The sequence below is a fragment of the Eretmochelys imbricata genome, chromosome 1, assembly GCF_965152235.1.
Source record: "Eretmochelys imbricata isolate rEreImb1 chromosome 1, rEreImb1.hap1, whole genome shotgun sequence".
In the NCBI taxonomy this organism is placed as follows: Eukaryota; Metazoa; Chordata; order Testudines; family Cheloniidae; genus Eretmochelys; species Eretmochelys imbricata.
Genome location: NC_135572.1, coordinates 42,346,438 through 42,362,665, shown reverse-complemented (window position 1 = coordinate 42,362,665; position 16,228 = coordinate 42,346,438). Strand labels below are relative to the sequence as shown.

Here is a 16,228-nt window from a genome sequence, read left to right as displayed (position 1 = left end):
ACAACTATTTTTTATAACTGTTTTTGCTTAAAATTTCAGAGTTCATCCTACTTTTATTATTTAAAACTGATGTAACTTCATGAGCCATTAAAAAATATAGAAGTACATTCTTCATATCCAGTTTGTGGTTTAATATTTAAATTAAATACTTTTTTAAATATGAAGAGGTTTGGTCTTCTGATTGTTAAAAACACATATCTATCCTACATGTTTAAGTGTGTAAGTATATTGCTGGAGTCTCTTTTCTGCTAGCTAACATCCAGAATAAAGATGCTCAGTTTCACAAAACAGTCATACAAATTTAAGAGCTCCAGTATGTGGCAAGATAGAGACTTTCAGGTTTTGGGCAGTAGTAACTCGTTGTTCCAGAGTAGGCTGCTTCTGACTGTAAATAGTGGCACGAGGGAAAAGGAGAGAGGTGGGGAATAACATGGGGGTTTTTTTTCAGTTCCTAGGCAAAATAGTATTGCAGGGGAAAAAGGGAATCCAGTTTGCCCTGAAGAATCCTCTGGTTTTGATATCCGATTGTTCATTAATGTGTATCTTGTGAAATTTGTAGTGGCTCTTTCAGCCATAAATCTAAATTAGCTATAAGTGTGTGTTTAAAATTTATCGTTCCTTAATATAGCTTAGACTTCCTAACTGAAGCCTAGATGTGTCATTATGGCACAGGCTTGCTTATGAGGTGGCATATATATGCCATCTCAAAGCAAGGTGCACTGGGAAGTATTGTACCTCAGAGGCACAACACCTCCCAGAGCTTCCCTCTTGCACTGGGTGGAGTAATTTATGATGACCCTTAAATCATATTCTTCCATCCCCTGTGCTCATTCAGCCATGGAGGTCAGAGCCATGTGTCTGTCTGTCTCCCAAAACATTTGCCTCCACATACGAGTGTAGTCAGGACCCAGGATTTAGAAAGCTTTAACATGCACATGCAAGTGTGGGAAACCCTTGCTACTTGCTGCTACTTTGTACACCTGCTTTGGAACTATACACAATCAAGACCTTAAATTTTTTCCTATTTGTTTTTTTTTTAAAAAAACAAAATTGCTTCTGGGTTAGGACTTTGTAGGAATAAATGTTTACAGCCCACTTACAAATTCCAGAGAAAACATGAAAATATCACCAGACAATTATAGCAGAATTGCTGTTATCCAAATCCTTCCTTGGTAGGAATAAAACTGGTAAAATGGGAAATCGTACATGAAGCTATATTCTAACAAAATCCGAAGCAGTTCTTGTCTGCACCTACTGTAAACCAATAGATAAAGTACACCATAATTTAGAATGATTTACTCTCTGTGGATAAAGTGGATATAATGATCAAAGCAATACTCACAGTGCTTATTAAATTGGTTCTCCTACAATAAAGTAAACCATTAACATGACACTGTCTTTAAATACAGGCAACTTTCCATTGTTCATATACAGTATGCAGTAGTTGCTGAGAGTGAATTCAGTAAAATGCAGGATTCATAAAGATATGATGCACTGATTAAAACAGATTTATCTGCAAGGATTATAGATCTTATTACATCTGAATTTCTAAAATTTAGGCTCAGTTAAATAGTGAATCCATTAAAATTAGATACATATAATACTGAATTAGTGTCAAATGATGCTTCTTAAAATTATACAACATTTAATTAACTAATAGGTAGATCATAAACTCTAAATTCTCCTACACAGGTGAATCTGCTGTGGTGGAGATTGAACTGGGAGGAGAGGTAGAAACGCTGGAGGGTAGGGATCGGATACAGAGGGACCTAGACAAATTGGAGGATTGGGCCAAAAGAAATTTGATGAGGTTCAACAAGGACAAGTGCAGAGTCCTGCACTTAGGACGGAAGAATCCCGTGCACCGCTACAGACTAGGGACCGAATGGCTAGGCAGCAGTTCTGCAGAAAAGGACCTAGGGGTTACAGTGGACAAGAAGCTGGATATGAGTCAACAGTGTGCCCTTGTTGCCAAGAAGGCGAACAGCATTTTGGGATGTATAAGTAGGGGCATTGCCAGCAGATCGAGGGACATGATCATTCCTCTCTATTTGACATTGGTGAGGCCTCATGTGGAGTACTCTGTCCAGTTTTGGGCCGCACACTACAAGAAGGATGTGGAAAAATTGGAAAGAGTCCAGCGGAGGGCAACAAAAATGATTAGGGGACTGGAACACATGAGTTATGAGGAGAGGCTGAGGGAACTGGGGATGTTCAGTCTACGGAAGAGAAGAATGAGGGGGGATTTGATAGCTGCTTTCAACTACCTGAAAGGGGGTTCCAAAGAGGATGGCTCTAGACTGTTCTCAGTGGTAGCAGATGATAGAAAAAGGAGTAATGGTCTCAAGTTGCAGTGAGGGAGATTTAGGTTGGATATAAGGAAAAACTTTTTCACTAGGAGGGTGGTGAAACTCTAGAATGCGTTACCTAGGGAGGTGGTGGAATCTCCTTCCTTTGACGTTTTTAAGGTCAGGCTTGACAAAGCCCTGGCTGGGATGATTTAATTGGGGATTGGGCCTGCTTTGAGCAGGGGGTTGGAATAGATGACCTCCTGAGGTCTCTTCCAACCCTGATATTCTATGATTCTATGAATGTTGAGTTACCATTTCTGCATAGGCCACAGAAGCAGTAGAAACTTTTAGAATATCATACAACAGAATTTTACATATTGTGGTAATATATAAGCTAAGTTAATATAGAAAAATGATGTCTTGCATTTATCCACATGACGGGAATTATAAATAGGTATGCGTATTTTAGCTTCTTCAGATTGCCTCCCTCCAATGAACTGTGCCCCAAACTGAAAATATTTTGTCCTTTGCTCACATTTTTCTAGGACAAAAACGGTATGCTACATATAGCAGAGGCCATCTTCTCTACTCAACAGAAATTACCAACTGCGTGGAATTATTAGATATATTTATGATATAGATTGACCATTGTAGATTGAAGTGAGCCTAATCATTTCTTCTTAGATTCCACTTTATCTTAGGTCAGTTTGGAGTAGGATAGCTTTACACACCAAGTAAAGCCACAAATACTAGAAATATTTTGAGGGGAAAAAAACAAAAACCTCTCCATCTCTGAAGAAGATTTCCCTATATGATTTTATTATATAACCACTCACTTACCTTGCCTTTGTGCTACCCATCCACCTATTTTTGTTAGGTCCTTCTGAAGTTCCCAACACTCTTGTCTTGATTAACCTAAATAATTTTGTCTCATGCTGATTTTGCAATTTTTCTGTTTACCTACTTTTCCAGATCATAAATAAACATATACCAGTTCTAGTAGAGGACGAAGTGACACCCCTCTGATGTCATTATGCCATGTTCAAATTGACCATTTATTCCTACTGTTTTCTCTCTGACATTTTCAAAGTAGTAAACTGAGATACAATTCTGTGCTTCTTGGGCTTCTATAATGCCACCACAGGAAGGTCAGCAAATTAGGAAACTAATATGATTTCACTAATTATGTCAGCTATGTATTAGTGTAAAGGTTACCTTTGACAGTCAATACACCAGTGGTTTATCAAAGCATTTTGTTCTTTTAATAGAGAAACTGGCCTCACTAAAATATAATATAGGCAATATTACGTAACTTTGATATACCATTTTGGTACTGAGAAATTAAATGAATGCCTTGGATGCCTATGTACATCATAACATATCTCCATATACAGAAAATTATATCCAAAACTCAATAGAACTAATGTTCAATGTCCATGGAACTCATGCTTTCAGAGTAACAAATGTGATCTTCTCTTTCTCTAGCTATTTGTTACTATAGTATTTCTCCTTCCAAGAGTAAAAGATTTCAAGTCTGACTTGCCAAATACACTCCCACTATTTGGTTAATGGTGTATGTTTCTTTCTGTTAAAGCAGGGGCAGGCAAACATTTTGGCCTAAGGGCCGCTTCGGGTTTCTGAAATTGTATGGAGGGCCGGTTAAGGAAGGCTGTGCCTCCACAAACAGCCAGGCATGGCCTGGCCCCTGCCCCCATCCAACCCCCACACTTCTCGCTCCCCCCCCCCGATGGTCCCCCCCCCCGGGACTCCTGCCCCATCCACACACCCCCCGCTCTCGGTCCCCTGACCGCCCCTGGACACCCTGCCCCTAACTGCCCCCACCACCCCATCCAACCCCCCCTCCTTCCTGACTGTCCCCCCAGAACTCCTGCCCCATCCAACCACCCCTTCTCCCTGACCGCCTCCGGATGCCTTGCCCCTAACTGCCCCCCCACCACATTCAACCCCCCCTCCTTCCTGACTGCCCCCCTCCGGGACCCCTGCCCCATCCACCCCACCCCCGTCCCCTGACTGTCCCCCGCCGCCCCATCCAACTCCTCCTCCTCCTTCCTGACTGGCCCCCCTGGACCCCTGCCCCCATTCAACCCCCGTTCCCGGCCCTCTGACTGCCCCAATCCCTATCCATGCCCCTGACCACCCCCCGAACTCCCCTGCCCTCTATCCAACCCCCCGTCCCGCGCTCTGCCCCCTTACCATGGTGGCTGGCAGCACAGCTGCACCAGAACAAGCAGCCATGCCTCACAGCACAGAGCACCGGGTCAGGCCGTGCTCTGCAGCCCCGCCGCCTACAGCATTGCGCCGCACGGTGGCGGGGGAGGGGCTGGGGGCTAGCCTCCTGGGCCAGGAGCTCAGGGGCCAGGCAGGACGGTCCCATGAACCATATGTGGCCCGCGGGCTGTAGTTTGCCCACCTCTGTGTTAAAACATGTTTATTACAGAATAACATAGGTACTCAGCTTTTGTTTCTTTTAAAAAGGTTTTTAATGGTTACAGAGCCAGACATGAGACAGCACAGGAAGGCAGGGAAATGTCTTCCATGAAGGTATTTCTTTTTTTTACAAATGACAACTTTAGAAATGAGACTAATATAGTTATAGAATGCACCTGCCTAAGACCAATCTTCATTTGCCTTGCAACATTTAAACATCTAGGTAATGATCTTTACATTATTTTGTTCTTACATCACATTACCAGTAAATTTTATTATGTTAATCAACATAGAGAGCCTTACTATAATGTCATATTAAGAGGAGATTACAATATAGAATATACAATATAGAATCATTCTATCACTGTTGTTTGTAAATGTGTTAAAAGAAGAGTTAGGTGAAGTTTTTCAGTCAAATGATGTATTCACCAAAAAATGCAGTTTGGTTCAACCTGAAACCATTCACAAATTTCACACACATTTGCTGAATGGTTTCAACCGAAAAAATGTTTGGGGGAGACTTCAGTGCCATTCACAAAACAGGGCAGAGGAAGAGGCCGTGGTCATGGTGCCAACTTTATAATTTTTTCTAGCCCAATGAAAATTTAATTATTTATACCAAGTGGAACAGCTTCAATAGGAGAGATTCAGAGAGACCTACTCAAGACCACTCTATAACCTAGTGGTTCAGGCATTTTCATGCAAGGTGGGAGACCCAAGATCAAATCCCGCTTCACATCAGGCAGAGCGGGGAGTGGAGCCCTGGCCTCCCACAACACAGGTTAGCCCTAACCACTGGACAGCTCCATGCCTACCTCCTTTTGTGAATCTAGCCTTTAATTGCCTGTATTTTTATTTTTAAAAGTGTGCAGAAACTAGACATTTTGCTTTGGGTTGAAAAAAACATTTCATTTGACCCAAAATGAATTTTTTGTTGACTTTTTCAATTCATCAACATTTTTCAGAAGTTTTTGTTCTCCCTTGACTGATTGCACATGTGCATTCAACCATTCGTGTCTGTTGCCTGGCACATGGCCATAAGAAACTTTATCCCTCAGTGGTACCTGTTCGGCACCTCGAGCACCCTGTGCTGCCAGGTTCTCTGCACCAGTCCCCAGCATTCATTGGAGCAGCCCCTCAATGGTGAGAGTATGGGGAATCTTCTTCTTTGGACTCAAGGTTGGATCAGAGCAGAACTGGCCATTCCCCACATAGATCCTGCCCTAGATGAGGTGTGTTCCTTGGGGGCAACTTCACTCCCTCATGATGATTACAAGATTTATCAGGAATTTTTGCAGAGGGTGACTTGAGACTTGGGCATTCAGATCAAGGAGATGAGGAAGTCCTCTCATAGCCTGACAGACATTTTATCAACTGCATGTCCATCTAGGATGGCACTGCCAATCAGTGAGGCAATATTAGAGCCTCTAAAGACATTATGGCAGACCCTATCTTTGTTGCCTTCCATTTCAAAACATGCAGAGAGCAAGTACTATGTCCCTCCCAAGGGTCTGACTATCTTTACTCCCACCTGCTTCCATGATTGCTAGTCATTACAGTAGCTAATGAGAGAGAGCGTCTGAGGCAAATCAAAAGAGGCCAAAAAAACCTGGACTTGTTTGGCAGAAAGTTTTGTTGGATTAGGGATTGCAGCTCTCAATTGCCAACCAGTAAGCTTTGCTGTGGTGTTTTGGTTTTAATTTATGGGGCTCCATGTAGAAGTTCAGTGAGCTGCTCCCTGAGAACTCTTGGCAGGATTTCTTGTCCCTGGTGAGCAAGTGCAGACTGGTAGAGAGACCATCCCTGACTGCTAGACAATGGCTTCCATTGTTGGGATAGACTCTCAGACTCTAAGGCCAAAAGGGGACCATCATGATCAGCTAGTTTGACCTTCTAATCACCGAGCCATCACCATCTGGACTCAGTGGTGAGGATGCCCTTTCACGTCCTTGCCTCTGTTGAATGATGGACAAGTCTGGCCAATATAAATGTGGATATTTCCTTTGCCTGTCTGAAACCAACACACATTAGTGACTGACGCATCTGCCCTTGACTGGTAGGCCCATTTGGGTTCTCTATGAACTCAGGGTCTGTGGTCCACAGTGGACTTGGCTTTACACATCAACAATAGAGAATTGAAATCTGTCAGGTTGGCATGCCAAGTTTTTTTGCTGCAGATCAAGGGAAGATGCCTGTTAGTCCTCACAGACAACAGAGTAGCAATGTTCTACCTCAACAAGCTGGAGATTGGCACTTCTGTATGCTTTTCCTCCAATTCTGATCATCCCGCAGGTCATTCTCCAGTTGAAATTGGACCATGTCAAGCTTGTTCTTGTTGCTCCATCATGGCCAAGACAGTTTTACAGTTTTGGTTCTCCGTTCTCATGCTGTCAGTTTGGCTTCCCGTATCCCTTCCTCTTCATCCTGACTTTCTGAATCAACATCGCAATCAGGTTTTGCATCCAGCACTTAGCTCCCTACATCTCCCAGTGTGGATACTCAGTGGCTAGATGAGGAGTAGGAATGATGTTTGGAGGTAGTCTAGAAGTCCCCTCCAACAGAGCAACTCTTTGGCCAAGTGGAAAGGGGTCTTGATGATGTTGATAGCTCAGGGAGTTAAACCAAAGCTGGCGGGTATTCAGGACATCTTGGAGTAGCTATTAAACCTTCAGTCTTCTGGTCTTACACTTATTTCATTGAGAGTCCACCTGGTGGCAATTTTGGCATTTCATCTTTCTATCCAGGGTAAGTCAGTGTTTTCAAACGCCATGGCAATGAGGTTCTTGGAAGGAGTCACTTGTCTCCACCCACTGGTTAAAGAGATGATTCCTTTGTGGAACCTTAATACTGTCTTAGCAGTTCTTATGGGACTCCATTGGCGCCTCCGGCATCAACTTCTGGCTCCTGTCTGTGGCAGAAAATTCCCTCCCTTTTGGTGATAACATCTGCAATGGGGTGGGTGAGTTATAGGCTTTGAGGGCAAAGCCCTCTTACATGCAGTTTTCTAAAGAGTAACCCTGTGGCCACATCTTAAGTTTTTATCCAAAGTGGTTTCCCAGTTTTACTTCAACCAAGCTATATATTTGCTAGTGTTCTTCCCTAAGCCACATTGAACCCCAGATAAATGATGTCTTCACACACTGGATGTCAAGTGGTGGTTAGCTTTTTATCTGGATAGGACCAAACCATTCCACTCCTCATCTTGTTTTTGTTTCATGTGGAGACTGAATGGAAATGTCAAGTGGTGTCTTCACAGACCACCTCTAGGTGGGTAACTTCCTGCATCATGACTGCACACAAAGTAGTCCGGGCTACACCTCCTCAGAAGGTGTAAGCCCATTCCATGAGAGCCCAGGCAATGTTAACAGCATTTTTAAGTGACATTCCTATACTGAACATATGCAGGGCTGCTATTTGGCCCTCTGTGTGTAGTTTTACAAATCACTATGGCATTACTGCTGTGCTCAGGACAGATGCAAATTTTGGGAGGGCAACCCTGCAGACCTTGTTTAAATAGACTCCAAGCTCCACCTGTACAAGTACTGCTTATGATTCACCTAAGTAACCATGGTAACATGGCTGCAACTGCTCAAAGAAAAAAAACCAAAACAGTTGCCTATCTGTAACTGTTGTTGTTCAAATTGTGATGCAGACTTGTATTCCATGACCGAGCCTTTGTCCGTTCTGCATCGAAGTTTGTACTTCTAACAGTGCGAAGGAACTGAGGGAGTCAGTGCAGTGTGCCCTTATATGTCCAGGGGAGGGGCTAGGGCTACAGGGCGTGAGTACCACTTCTATAGGTACTTCTAGGCAAAGTTCTCCAGCAGTGGGGTACACACATACCTAAGTAGAATACACATCTGCATCACATCTTGAAGGACAACAGTTGTAGGTAGGTAACCATTTTGTTGACTACTCCACCTGAGCCTGCAGTCTCTTTAACTGCATGCATGCATCATGGCTAGATGTTAGAGAGTGGTCTTGCTTGAAAGAGATTGAAGACATCCTGCTAAATATTAGTCTTCTACCATGGTTACTTAGCTCTCTAAGTGGAGATGTTTTTCCATCTGGTCTTGCCATTACGAAGTATTGCCGTCCCATTCTTCGGTTCAACACATTCTATATTATTTAATGTACCTGAAACACAAAGGTTTGGCTGTTTAGTTCTTTCAAGGTACATCTGACAACTATTTCAGTTTTCCACCCTAAAGTGGATAATCAATCTGCTTTCTTCCGTGACATGTCCATAAAATTTTTGAAAGACTTAGTCAAATTGTACCCTTAGGTGCAAGACTCTGTTCCCACCTGGGATCTCAACTTGTTGTCAAGACTTATGGGTTATCTGTTTGAGACTTTGCTTACTTGCTCTCTGCTACATCTGTCAATCAAGGCAGTATTTTTGGTTGCCATTACCTTGACCAGAAGAGTAGGAGACTGTATGCCTTAATGTCTGAGCCTCCATATACAACCTTTTTTAATCACAGTGTTTACCTGCGTCCTCATCCAAGGTTTGTCCCAAAAGTGGTGTCATCTTTCCATATCAACAGCAAATTTACTTATCCTGCATTTACTTACCTGAAGCCACATTTGAGCAGAGAAGAAGAATGTTTGCACATCTTGGATGTCAGAGGAGCTCTGGCATTCTATGTTCACAGAACCACATCTTCCCAACTTTTCATAGCGGTAGCATACACAATAAAAGGACAATCACAGTCTCAGACATTTTCTTCTTGGATAGCATCTTCTTACGCATGTGCTGTGACCTGGTTAATGTCACCCTGCCGAGCAGAGTCACAGCTCATTCTATGAGATCACAGCCAGCCTCAGCAGCCTTTCTAGCACATGTTCCAATTCTGGACATTTGTGGAACGGCAACCTGGTCCTCAGTCCTCACATTTGCTGTCATTCAGGACTCAAGAGATGATGTTAGAGCTGGGAAAGTTGTTCTCCAATTTTTATTTAGATAGATTCCAATCCCACCTCCTGCTCCACGGCTTGTGAGTCACTAAGAGTGGAATGCATATGTGCAATCACTCAGACGAAAAAATGGTTAATAGCCTGTTCAGTTACTCTTGTTCTTCAAGATCTGTTCCATGTGTCCATACCATGACCCTCCCTCCTGCCACTCTACATCAGAGTTCTGGCAAGAAGGAACTGAGGGTAGTGGGAGCAGTGCTGCCCTTTAAACCTGCTTTCAGTGGCACACTGCAGCAGAGGGCACTTGAATCACCCAGCGGGTACTAGTGAGAGGAAAAAGTTTCTGACAGCTGTGCGCTGAGTGCCGAGACACCAAGAGTGGGATGGACATTGCAACACATCTCAAAGAACAACAGCTACAGAATAGGTTAGTAACCGTTCTTTCCTACTTGAGTCGGAAATAAGTTCTTTGCACAGTTTTCAGAACAAGCAGTCTGAAAAATCAGTTATTCACTAAGCTCTAGTTAAGAAGTTTTTCATAGTATTTAAAATGAGCTATTAATCAGAGCTTTGAATCGGGGGTTGTAAGAGATGTGATGGTACAACATGCCATTGCCTCTCTCATACTGCCATCTTATGCTCCAGAATCAAAGCTTTGTATGTTTATAATATATATATATATATATATATATTGTTTCATGTTCTCTGTGTATATAAATCTCCTCACTGTATTTTCCACTGAATGCATCCGATGAAGTGAGATGTAGCTCACAAAAGCTTATGCTCAAATAAATTTGTTAGTCTCTTAAGGTCCTCCTTTTCTTTTTGCGAATACAGACTAACACGGCTGCTACTCTGAAACCTGTCAATATATATTATGTAGCTCTCTTGGCTGTGAAGAAAACCTTCAAAATACAAACTAGACAGACCTCCCAACGGTCCCAGATTTCACAGAACTGTCCCACTTTGACCCTCAAAGCCCCCTGACCTGGTTGAAGAGGTTCCTGTCCCGCAGAACTGGTTGAGCTCAGCTTCCTGCTCTGGGTATTGAGGCCTGGTCCCTACTGCCAGGTTATGGCACCACTCAGGTTTGGCCCATCCGCCTCTCCATAGATGGAGTCGCACAGGTGGACCGGCCAAACCTGAATGGCACTGCAATCCCATGTGCAAGGAACCAGGTCACAACGCCCAGAGCAGAGAGCCAAACCCAGCCAGCCCTGCAGGACAGGAGCTGCAGAAGCCACAGTGGCAGGGTGAGTGCAGGCTTGCTCTGCAAACTCCCTGTCCCTCCCTCCCCCGGGCACCACCCAACTCCCTGGGTCTCCTACCTTCCAGGGGGCAACACCTATCCCATTTTAACCACTTCAGATGTTGGGAATTATGACTAAATGTAAGGAGTACAGCAATGTTTGATTTTTGCAGACAATCTGAATAAATCACATGGAAGGGTGAACTCTTCCAGTCACCTCAGTGAGGTGTTAATTCACGTGCCCAGTGATGTCAGCATTTGTTTCACTGATGATGAAAGTATGTACAAGAGAGGAGTGAAATTAGGTTTTAGAGGATCTTATGAAGAACCTAGTGGAGCTCAGCAGAGCGCAAGTGATCATATTTTGAACATCTGCACAATTTACCATGAGTTCAGTCTCATATTGGCTTGTCAGGTGAGTGTAGCTTACCTTTTGGGTGTACCTTGGAAGAGTACCACTATTCTCTACCCCCCCCTCCTCCAATTTGGCACATGTTCTATTAGAAGGCAGAAATGGAAATATTTTCCCCTGTATCATGTAAGTATACTTGTTTGTTACAATGTAGTTTTTAAAGACTGCACACTTGGCTGCTTCTTTCTTCATTTTAAAAATAGATTAAAAAATTAGGTATTAAGGCTTTTATGTGGAAAAAATATATGAAAATTTCTATACAGACTTAGTTCCACTCCAGTATCAGTTTCTATAGCAAATGTTGCGTCTATCTTCCTTAATTTTGTCTCTTAAGAATTCACAAGAAAAGTTATTCTGTTATCTATATTCAAATTCTGTCAAATTTTAAAGGTTAACAATGCATTCCCACCATTATTGCCTCAAAAAGAGAACCAAGATAAGTTGTTATATCCATTATGATACATTTTAGTGCATACTTTAAGATGTTGAGAATACTTAATGTAATATAAACATTTTACTATGCTTCTGAAAAATCAGTTATACTTTCAGATGATTGCCCAGAGATTGAAGGGTATTAAACATCGAAGTCGGTGCTTTCCTTTAAGTACTGGACAACTAATAGCCAAATTATTTTATAACCTTAAGAACACTGCTAAGCAAAGATAATTGTATATGGAAACAGTCCGATTCAATATTTGTAAATGTAGAAAACTATCAAATTGCATACTTACCTTTGTTTAAAAAATCCAATTAACACTGAATTTAGTACCTTTTAGAGAATTATGTTTAAATGTGACCTTGATAGAAAAATTCTGTCAGTTATTCATGCATAACTAAGCTATAAAATAGTTCTACTAGGACCTCAGTTTGTAAAATTGTTTCCTAGTATAATGTAGAACAGGCTTGAAGGTAATGGGTTTGGATTATCCTTATTGAAATCAGTGTTTCATAGGGAAATAGGAAAGCTTTTTTTTCTTGTTGCTGTCACTAGCACCAGTCCCTGCCTAGTCTAGAGATGTCTTCCAGAGATTGCCTGTATTCTTCCCCTGCTGTTCCTGATGATTTCTCTTGTTGACTTCAACAGACAGAGAAGAAGCTACCAGACCAGCTGTGTCAGCTTAGCTCCTATCCAGGGACAGGAGGAGATGAAGCCTTAGGTTGTGCAGAGGAAGATGAAAACCTGTAAAGGGGAATTGGGAGGGAGAGATCTTGAGACTACACCAGATGAGAGTAGCTGACTACTAGGTTCTCTACAAGAAAATGGCAGGTAGGAGGACTTGCATAGGAAAGAGGTGGTTTTGCGATGGAGTGTTATTGGGCTTGATGGGAGTCTCCATAAGTTTGGACAAACATCCAGGTTTTAGGATGCTTATTCAAATTCTCCTTTCGGGTTTTCCCATCACTATTTATTCTGGCCTATTGGTGGATTCTTGCTGATCTTATGATGCAAAAAATTCAATTTAAAAAAATGGTGATGAACCATCACAGGCTGTTGCAATATATATGTATATATGACAAAGGAGGTTACCTGGTAGGAAATAATCTTTAAATAAATCCTGAAAGTGGTCTTCTTTTTGAGGCCTGAAAATAAGACATTTGCTATTTTTAAAACTTAATCCTAAAATTCACTAGAATGTTCACAGAAATCAGCAGCAGGAGACTTAGTGGATGTCAATCAAAGCTAATTAGGAAAATTTGTCCTTAGGAAAGTTTTTCATTAGTGACTATGGAATAAGTACTTCGCCTGCATAATGTTTGAATCGCTCTTCTGTCAGGTTATGGTTGGAAGCACGCCTTCCTTCCCACCACCAAAAAAGGTGAAGGTCTGCTACAGAGTTAATTAACCATAGGATCATAGAAATGTATGGCTGGGAGGGACCTCGAGTTCATCTATTTCAGCCCCCTGCACTAAATAGCAGGACCAAGCCAGGCAACCCCTGAGATGTTTGTGCAACCTGTTCTTAAAATCTTCCAGTGACAGAGATTCCACAACCTTCCTTGGAAGCCTAGTCCAGTGCAGAACTGTCCTTATGGTTAGAAAGTTTCCTAATATGCAGTCTGAATCTCCCTTGTTTAGATTGTTGATTACTACTTGTATTACCTTCTGTGGAGATGCAAAACAATTGATCACCATCCTCTTTATAATACTTGTAACATTTGAAGATAACAAATAAATTTGTTAGTCTCTAAGGTGCCACAAGTCCTCCTTTTCTTTTTGCGGATACAGACTAACACGGCTGCTACTCTGAAACCTGTCATATTTGAAGACTGTTATCAGGTACCCCCTCACTCTTCTCTTCTCTTTAGATTAAACATGCGCAGTTTTTTTTTAACCTTTCCTCTTTGGTCTTCCAAACTGCTTATCATTTTTGTGGCTCTCCTCTGGGCTTTCTCCATTTTTTTCCTCTTCTTTCTTGAAGTGTGGTGTTCAGAATAGGACACAGTATCCCAGCTACGGTCTCGCCCGTGCTGAGTGGAGTGGAGTGGACAGTTATTTCCCATATTTTATGTATGACACTTGTGAATTATATTATCCTGTTTTGCAGCTGCACCATGTTTTTGGCTCATGTAAAGTTTGTAATCCACTATAACTCCCAAATATTTTTCAGCAGTACTACCACCTAACTAGTTATTCCCCATTTTGTATTTGTGCATTTAATTTTTCTTTCCTGTGTGTAGTACTTTCCATTTGTCTTTATTGAATTTCATCTTGTTGATTTCAGAGTCGTTAATACTGTCTCCCAAAGTGCTAGCATCCCCTCGCAGCTAGGTGTCATCCACAAATGTTATAAGCATACTCTCCACTCCATTATCTAAGTCATTAATGAAAATATTGAATACTGTCAGACCCAGGTCTGACCCCTGCAGGACCCCACTGCATTTGTCCCCCACAGTTTGACAGTAAGCCAATGATAATTACTCTTTGAGTACGGTCTTTCAACTAGTTATGCATCCACCTTATAGTAATTTCATCTGTACAACATATCCCTAGTTTGTTTATGAAAACATCATGTGGAACTGTGTCAGAAGCCTTACGAAAACATCACACACCTACAGCTCCCTCCCTCACCCCCCCATCCACTAGGCCAGTAACCTTGTCAAAGAAGAAATTTAGGTTGGTTTGCCATGATTTGTTCATGACAAATCTATGCTGGCTATTACTTACAATCCTCTAGGTGCTTACAAATTTATTGTTAAATAATTTGTTACAGTATCTTTCCAAGTATCAAAGTTAGGCTCACTGATCAGTAATTCCCTGGGTCCTCTTTGTTCCTCTTTTTAAAGATAGGGTACTTTGCCTTCCACCAGTCCTTTGGGACCTTGTGTCCCCCTTGAGTTCTCAAAGATAATCACGAATGGTTTTGAGACTGCCTTAGCTTGTTTTTTAAGTATGGGGTGCATTTCATCAGGCCCTGCCAACTTGAATACATCTAACTTAGCTGAATATTCTTTAACTTATTCATTCCCTGTCTGGCTTGTGTTCCTTCCCCTTTGTTGTTAATATTAATTATATTAGATATGTGGTCACAGTTTACCTTATTAGTGAAGGCTGAAGTAAATAGTCATTAAACACTTCATCCTTCTTGATGTCCATTATTAGCTCTCCTGTCCCACTAAACAGTGGACCTACGCTTGCCTTCATCTTTCTTTTGCACCTAATGTGTTTATAGAGCCTCTTTTTACTGCCTTTTATGTCTATTGCTACATGTGACTGATTTTATGCCTTGACCTGCCTTATTTTGTCCCTACCTGCTTCTGCTATTCTTTTGTACTTATCCTTGGCAATTTCCACCTTTTGTAGGATTTCTTTTTGATTTTCAGGTCATTTAAAGAGCTCCTGATGAAGCCATGCTGGTCCCTTACTATTCTACCTATCTTTCTTTTGTCTCAAGATAGTTTGCTGCTGCAGTTTTAATATTGTCTCTTTTAGAAACTGCCAGTTCTCCTGAACTCCTTTTTCGTTAGATTTTCTTCCCCTGGGATCTAACATATCAGTTCTATGAGTTTGTTAGAAGTCTCCTTTTTTTGAAGTCCATTGTCCTTATTCTGCTGCTCTCACTCCTTCCTTTCCTTAGAATCATGAAATTTATCATTTCATGATCATTTTAATAATTAAGTTAGGTATTTACTGCTATGAGTTAGGTTACATGAAAAGGGTTTTTTTAATGGCATTGCTGCTTCATTTTTGACCACTTTGTAAGTTAACACGATTTGGTATTTGTTTAATTGTGTATATTCCTTGTTTCAAACTCAAACATGTTTTTGTTTATTTTTTTAATGCAGTCTCTTTGTCACCTTGTGGACTTATCATCCTGGGCTCAACTTCCAATATTTATTCTATTTATTTTCTATTGAATTGCCTTTTTGTGTGTGTCTTCAACAAATCCTTTCCTCTTTGCATTATTAGATTCAACTTCAAATGAGCTTTTCTTATTGTAATTTGAAGATCTTTTGACTTTGAATTTTGTTTGAAATATCCTGGTCCGTTTTGGCCCACTTTCTAACAATTATTCTACACAGACCCCAGTCCTGCAAAGATTTACAGTACACATGTGGTTACTTTTATACTCTGAGTAGTCCTGTTGAAATCATTGGGTGCCTTACTGTGTAGGTGCACAAATTGTGGTAGAATGACAGCTCCTCAGTTGGTGTAAATCGGCAGAGCTATGTCAAATTACACCAGCTGAGGGCCTGACCCAGTCTTAAATTATCCAGCTTAATTGTGTTTTTTAATTACATTGTGACCTTTGCAAATATTGTTATATTAAAATTGTGTAGTATATAAAATTGAGTGTTGTAATAGTACTTGGTTTATGGAAATAAAACATGGAAAAGGCAAATGGCAACAGGAGTACATCTTTGGCTAGAAGGTAAAAGAAGTGAAAAGGATACCACAGATTCCTTGTTAGG

The 16,228-nt window shown here is 41.4% G+C and overlaps 1 protein-coding gene across 4 annotated transcripts in view; it reads left to right on the top strand.

Annotated features, from left to right (window-relative positions):
• MICU2 (mitochondrial calcium uptake 2) overlaps nt 1-16,228 on the top strand; it is a 257,427-nt gene that overhangs the window by 91,016 nt on the left and 150,183 nt on the right. The window contains exon 2 of one of the 4 annotated variants that reach the window (XM_077809379.1): nt 12,402-12,584. The exons of the other annotated variants lie outside the window; for them this stretch is intronic. The gene's annotated coding sequence lies outside the window, so the exon portion shown is untranslated. The remainder of the gene's footprint in view (nt 1-12,401; nt 12,585-16,228) is intronic. 4 annotated transcript variants of the gene reach the window in all.